Below are 7,612 nucleotides of genomic sequence, written 5' to 3'. Positions count from 1 at the left end.
AGTTCAATTCCCAGCAACCACGTGGTGGCTCACAACCATCTGTAATGAGGTCTGGTGCCTTCTTCTGGCGTGTGGGCATACACACAGACAGAATATTGTATATATAATAATAATAATAAAAGACACAGGCTAACAGATTGGATACGAAAACAGGATCCAACGTTCTGTTGTATACAAGAAACACACCTCAACCTCAAAGACAGACATTACCTCAGAGTAAAGGGTTGGGAAAAGATTTTCCAATCAAATGAACCTAAGAAGCAAGCCGGCATAGCTATGGTAATATCTAACAAAATAGAGTTCAGACTAAAATCAATCAAAAGGGACAAAGAAAGACACTTTATACTCATCACAGAAAAATTCATCAAGAGGAAATCTCAATTTTGAACATCTATGCCCTAAACACAAGGACATCCACATATGTAAAAGAAACATTACTAAAGCTTAAATCCCACATCAAACCCCACACACTAACAGTAGGAGACTTCAACAACCCACTCTCCCCAATGGACAGGTCAACCAGACAGAAACTAAACAGAGAAATAAGGGAACTAACAGATGTCATGACTCAAATGGACTTAATAGACATCTATAGAACATTTCACCCAAACATAAAAGAATATACCTTCTTCTTAGCACCTTGTGGAACCTTCTCTAAAATTGACCATATACTTGGTAATAAAGCAAACCTCAACAGATACAAAAAATTGGAATAACTCTCTGTATCTTATCAGACCACCATGGCTTAAAGTTAGAATTCAACAACAACACTAATTGAAGGAAGCCTACAAACTCACAGAAATTGAACAGTGCTCAATTGAATCACTCATGGGTCAAGGAAAAAATAAATTAAAGACTTTCTAGAATTCAATGAAAATAAATGTACAACATATCCAAAATTATGGAACACTATGAAAGCAGTGCTAAGAGGAAAGTTCATAGCACTAAGTGCCCACATGTAACATGAGGGGGCCAGCTTGTTGGGGTATCTGTTCCCGCCCGGTACCCCACAGCTGGCAACTCCCAAGGAAAATCACACACAAGACTCCATAAGGTTATAAACTGATTGGTCCATTAGGTCAGGCTTCTTGTTAACTCTTATAACTTATATTAATCCATTATCATTATCTATGTTAGCCATAATGGTTCCGTACCTTTCTCAGCTGGGCAAGTTACATGCTGCCTCTTCGGTGGTCTGCACAGGAGTGGCTAAGGAAGTTTCCTCCTCCCTAGCCTTCTCCTATTCTCATTGCCCTGTTTCCATTTCCTGTCTGGTTGACCCACCTATACTTCCTGCCTGGCCAATCAGCGTTTTATTAAAATACATGATTGACAGAATACAGACAATTCTCCCACACCATTTCCCTCTTTTTTTTTTAAACAAAGGAAAATACCCATAATCCATTTTTTGGGAATGTGGGCATAGTATTTCAGGCTACTTCCTGCTGGTTGGGGGCGCTGATTATCTTATGGGGACCTAAAGAAAATTTAGAGTTATAATCAAGTCCTGACTGAAGTATCCTGTGAGTCTTGATCATCTCAGGCAGCAGCCTTGAATCTGTTCTGGATGTAGAACTCTGTCATCTGGGCCATCTGTTCCTATCGGAGATTTCTCAGGTGGTCTTCCTTTTTTGAACCTGATTTTTCTTAACTCAGAATGAATCCACAGTCTCTCATTTTCTGTGGAAACAAAAGCAGAATGTCTTCTCCAAAGTAACATACCTTTTGACTTCAATTTTGAAGCCAAGTTATTTTCAAAATACCTATCTTGGATTAATTCTGCAGCATCTATAAGCAAATGTCTTTTGGCGACTGTTGCTCCTTCCTCAGCATTCAAACAATTCAAAGAGAGCATAATAGCATACAGTATCAAGATTCTCTGTGTATTTTCCATCTTTATGATGGCTTTATTTTAACCTCTATTTCTTTTATTTTTACTTTTTGAGACTGGTTCTCTGTATATCTTTGTCCTGGAATAACTCTGTAGACCAGGCTGTCCTTGAACTCAGAGATCCCACTGTCTCAGCCTCCCTAGCACTGGGATTAAAGGTGTGTGCTACCACACCTTGAACTCACAGAGATCCTTCTCTGCCTCCCAGGCATTGGGATTAAAGGCGTGTACTACCACACCTTGAGGTCACAGAGGTCAATCTACCTCTGCCCTTTGAAGTCACAGAGGTCAATATGCCTCTGCCTCCCAGGCATTGGGAATAAAGGTGTATACCACCACACCCTATATCTCCCTTTCTTTCTTTTTTATTTTTAATGACTTCAACCTTTTAGCCTGCGTATATTTTTAACACACTGTAAACCATTTAGAGGTTTTCTTCATCTTTGAATCTCTCTTTACTGTATATCTCTCTTTTTCTGACCACATGAGTCTTTAAGGAGAGGACTAAAACTGTGGCTTTTATGGCTGGAATTAGCCCTTTCCTTAGCTTTCCAGCCTCATGGCTGAGGTACCAGCCAGAGCTGTGTTCATTGCCACAACTCTATGGCATTTCAAGGTCCTTGCTAGCAAGCAAGCTGCTACATTCCACTCACAGACCACACTCAGTCGGACTGCCTGCCTGAAAGAGTCAGAGTTTGCTCTGGCAGGACAGCCCAGAAATCCAGCATTTTAAAACGGCGCAGCTTTTTTTCCTGCAATGGCTGAAAACTGAAAAGCATGCATTCAGCTTTTCATCAACACCATTTAAGTGTTTCGTGGCAGGACCTCTTTAAAGAGCTGCAAGGTTTGGCAGCTAAAGCTGAGTCAGGAAGCCTCTCTTAGATGAGCGCGCTTGCTTGCCTCTAGCAAGCAGAGCAGACCCAAGAAATTGCTGCTACCAACAAAACATGCTTTACTCTATTCTTTCCCAAGCTTTCTCAAGCTTTCTGTGGATTCAGTTATCCATGTTGGGCGCCATCTGTTGCATGAGGGGCCGGCTTGTTGGGGTTTCTGTCCCGCCCGGTACCCCACAACCGGCAAACCCCAAAGAAAATCACACACAAGACTCCATAAGGTTATAAACTGATTGGTCCATTAGGTCAGGCTTCTTGTTAACTCTTATAACTTATATTAATCCATTATCATTATCTATGTTAGCCATAATGGTTCCGTACCTTTCTCAGCTGGGCAAGTTACATGCTGCCTCTTCGGTGGTCTGCGCAGGAGTGGCTAAGGAAGTTTCCTCCTCCCTAGCCTTCTCCTATTCTCATTGCCCTGCTTCCACTTCCTGTCTGGTTGACCCACCTATACTTCCTGCCTGGTCAATCAGCGTTTTATTAAAATACATGATTGACAGAATACAGACAATTCTCGCACACCACCCACATAAGAAAAATGGAAGAAATCTCACACTAGCAACTTAACAGTACACCTGAAAGCTCTAGAACAAAAAGAAGCAGACTTGCCCAGGAGGAGTAGATGACAGGAAATAATCAAATTGAGGACTGAAATCAATATAATAGAAACAAAGAAAACAATCCAAAGAATCAATGAAACAAAGAGCTAGTTCTCTGAGAAAACCAACAAGATAGACAAACCCTTATCCAAACTAATCAAAAAGCAGAAAGAGAACATCCAAATTAACAAAATCAGAAATGGAAAGGGGGACTTAACAACAGACACCGAGGAAACCCAGAGAATCATTGGTATTTCTACAAAAACCTGTACTCCACAAAATTGGAAAATGTAAAAGAAATGCACAATTTTCTGGATAGGTACTGCATACCAAAGTTAAATCAAGACCAGGTGAACTATTTAAATAGACCTATAACCTGTAAGGAAACAGAAGCTGTCATCAAAAGCCTACAACCCCCACCCCCCAAAAAAGCCAGGGCCCAGTGGTTTCAGCACAGAATTCTACCAAAACTTCAAAGAAGAGCTAATATCTATACTCCTCAAATTGTTCCACACAATAGAATCAAAATGAACATTGCTAAACTCTCTATGAGGCTACAATTACCCTGATACTGAAACCACACAAATACTCAACCAAAAAAGAAAATTGCAGACGAATCTCCCTCGTGAACATTGCTGTCAAAATATTCAACAAAATACTGGCAAACCGAATCCAAGAACCATCAAAAAAAATCATCCACCATGATCAAGTTGGCTTTATCCCAGAGATGCAGGGATGGTTCAACATATGAAAATCTATCAATGTAATCCACCATAAAAATAGAAAAAGAAATGATCATTTCATTAGATGATTAAAAAAGCATTCAAAAAAACCCAACACCTTTTCATGATATAGGTGTTGGAGAGAGCAGGGATACAAGGAATGTATTTAAACATAAAAGCAATATACAGCAAGTCAACAGCCAACATCAAATTAGGTGGAGAAAAACTCAAAGTGATTCCACTAAAACAGGAACAAGACAAGACTGTTCACTCTCTCCATATCTATTCAATATAGTACTCAAAGTTCTAGCTAGACCAATAAGGCAACAAAAGGAGATACAAATTGGAAAGGAAGAAGTCACACTTTATTTGAAGATGATATAGTATGCTCATGTGATCCCAAAAATTAGACATAGGAACTCCTACAGCTGATAAACATCTTCAGTAATGTGGCAGGATACAAGATCAACTCAAAAACATCAGTAGCCCTCCTATATATAAGTGGTAAAGGGGTTGAGGAAAAAAATCAGAGAAATATCACCATTCACAATTGCTACAAATAAAATAAAATATCTTGGGGTAACACTAACCAAAGAAGTGAAAGACCTATATGACAAGAATTTTGAAGAAAGAAATTGAAGAAGCTATCAGAAACTGGAAAGATTGCCCATGCTCTTGGATAGGTAGGATCAACACAATGAAAATGGCAATCCTACCAAAAGCAATCTACAGATTCAATGCAATTCCCATCAAAATTCCAACACAATTCTTCATAGACTATGGAAGAACAATACTCAACTTCATATGGAAAAACAAAAAATCTAGGATAGCAAAAACAATCATGTACAGTAAAGGAATTTCTGGAGGCATCACCATCCCTGACATCAAGCTCTATTACAGAGCTACAGTAATGAAAACAGCTTGGTATTGGCATAAAAACAAACAGGTGGACCAAAGGAATTGAGTCAAAGACCTAGATATTAATCCATACACTTATAAAAACCCGATTTTTGACGAAGAAGATAAAAAAATATACAATGGAAAAAAGAAAGCATCTTCAACAAATGGTGCTGGCATAACTGGATGTCAACACGTAGAAGAATGAAAATAGATCCATATCTATCACCATGCACTTTTAAAACTCATGTCCAAATGGATCAAAGACCTCAATATATAGTTACACTAACCCTCATAGAAAGTGGGAAGTAGCCTTGAACATATGAGCACAGGAGACCACTTCCTAAATATAACAGTATCACAGACACTGGAACCTTCTGAAACTGAGAAGCTTAGGTAAAGCAAAGGACATAGTCAATAAGACAAAAAGGCAGCCTACTGAATGAGAAAAGATCTTCACCAAGCCCACATCAGACAGAAGATTGATTTCCAACATATATAAAGAACTCAAGAAGCTAGACATAAAAATACCAAATGACCTAGACTCTACCTACTTCTAGAAAAAAAGGGAGGGGAGGCACAGTCTGTGGCCAACAGCTAGATATTGTTAGGAGAATAAAACCGTGAGCATTAGAATAAAAGAGTCAAGCAGTAGGATAGTAAAATCAGACACCAAAGTCAAGGAAGCTGCAGAAGCAGCCGAGCACAGAGCTTTGCTCTAAACGTGATAGCCAGGATAAAACACGAAACAAGCTAGCCGGCTTTCTTGTTGGGGAAAGCCGAGCAGGTTTTTTCATCAGAAAAATATTCTATGCCAGCTCTTGACCTATGGAGGGTGTTGGTTGAATGGGCCTTTGTAAGAGTGAACTTTCAGGCCAGTGGGTGAATTTTTGGCAGGCTTGCTCAATGTGTAAGAACACTTACCTTGCACTGTTGCGCCCCCACCCAGCCTCCTTGACTGGAACCTCACCCCTGAACTTCAGTCCTAAGAGACTCTGAGGCACGGACCTGCTCTTGAACATCAACTGATTAAATGACTTACATACTTTTAATTGACTCAATTCATGTGACTGCCTGTCTCACACGGGTCATTTCAACATCCCTTCCACACTCCAGAGCAGAGAACAATTAGTTAATGTGTTCACAACAGTGCTTGCCTGCCTCCTGCTCTCCTTTCCAGCCCAGGACCCGGCCCTAGAGATGCTGTCACCTACACCCAGGGTGAGTCTTCTCACTTTGATGAGACCAGTTGAGAACACCCCTCACAGGCCAGCCAATTCCTATTTAGGACTTGTTTAAGTCCTCACCAAGACTCTGTCCACAAGTGATTCTGCTTGACGAGGTGACAAAACTGACCTCAACGAATACTTTCTTGACTGTCCTGTCAACAAAAGCTTCCTCGGAGTGGTTCTGAAGGACAAATGGAAGGTGGCTCCGAGGGAGCAGGGCAAGGATGCCTACATGGAGGGGGCAGCAGGCACCTCAGCCTAGAGATGGGACCCTGCACTGAATTCTGGGAAAGAGAGAGAAAGGCACTACAGGATAGGTGAGAAAGGACCAGGCCAACCCAGGCGGCACACCCTTCACCTAGAGCAAAGTCTCTGTCCTGAGTCTTGCTCTCGCCTGCCAGCCCAAGTGCTGTGGGAGGAGGGGGAGGACCGGGCCTGCCTAGTTGCTGTCTGAGTGGAGGTGCCTCACTGCTCCTGAGTTGAGGGAGCAGCAGGACTTGGGCTGGGTTATTTCTCCAGCCTTCTTCCCACATTCACCCTGGATTAGAGGAAGGCAGTCAGTTTGGGAGCTGTGTGTCTGTGCCCTCTCTCTAGAGTGGCAGTGATCAAGTTCCCCTTCCACCCTCCTCTTGACCAGTGTGAGCCCCGCATAGTCATTCTCTGAGCCCAGAAGTGAAAAGTGTCTGTGAGTCTTCTGTTGTTAGAGGTGTGACCATTCCTGTGACCCGTAGCCACCTAGCACCAGCCCCTCTCCCCCACCCCCACAAGTATGCTCTGCATTCAAGACGCTTCTCAATTTGAGTCCTAACTCTAGTCTTTCTGTGTCCCCTGACTGGCCATTTAGAGGTCACCCACTGTTTCCTTCTCCAGGATCCTCTACCCAGCATCCCTCTGGCCCTCAGTCAGAGACAGCTGAGGAGGCCAAGGATCCAGGCAGGACGATGACATTACAATTAGGAGCAAACATCTGATGCATGCTCGAAAAGTGGGAGGATAGAATAATGCCTTTTGTCTCCAGAGCGACAAAGGGGGACGTGTAAGCATCTGCTGTGCTCTATGCAAAGCTCCATAGAAACCCAAGATGAAAATAGGAACAGTGCTACCAACTCTGCCTAAGACCTTGACCTGGGGTACCATTGCCTGTCTGCTGACTCCAAGGATGGCTGTGTGGATGGAGATGAGTCAATGGGTGGGTGGGTAGTTGGTGTCACCAAAAGTCCATGGGCTTACACCTTGGTCACCAGCCTGTAGTGCCAGTCTGTAGCCTAACAGAAGGTAATAGAACCTTGAGAAGGTTGGGCATTGTGGAAGGTGGAGTTGGAAGTCATTTCTCTGTCCCATTTGGTCCCTCTGGACCAGTTTCTCTCCTGCTCATTGT

Source organism: Myodes glareolus, chromosome 5 (genome assembly GCF_982192425.1).
Source record: "Myodes glareolus chromosome 5, mMyoGla1.1, whole genome shotgun sequence".
Lineage (NCBI taxonomy): Eukaryota > Metazoa > Chordata > Mammalia > Rodentia > Cricetidae > Myodes > Myodes glareolus.
Note: the sequence above shows the minus strand (reverse complement) of the source record.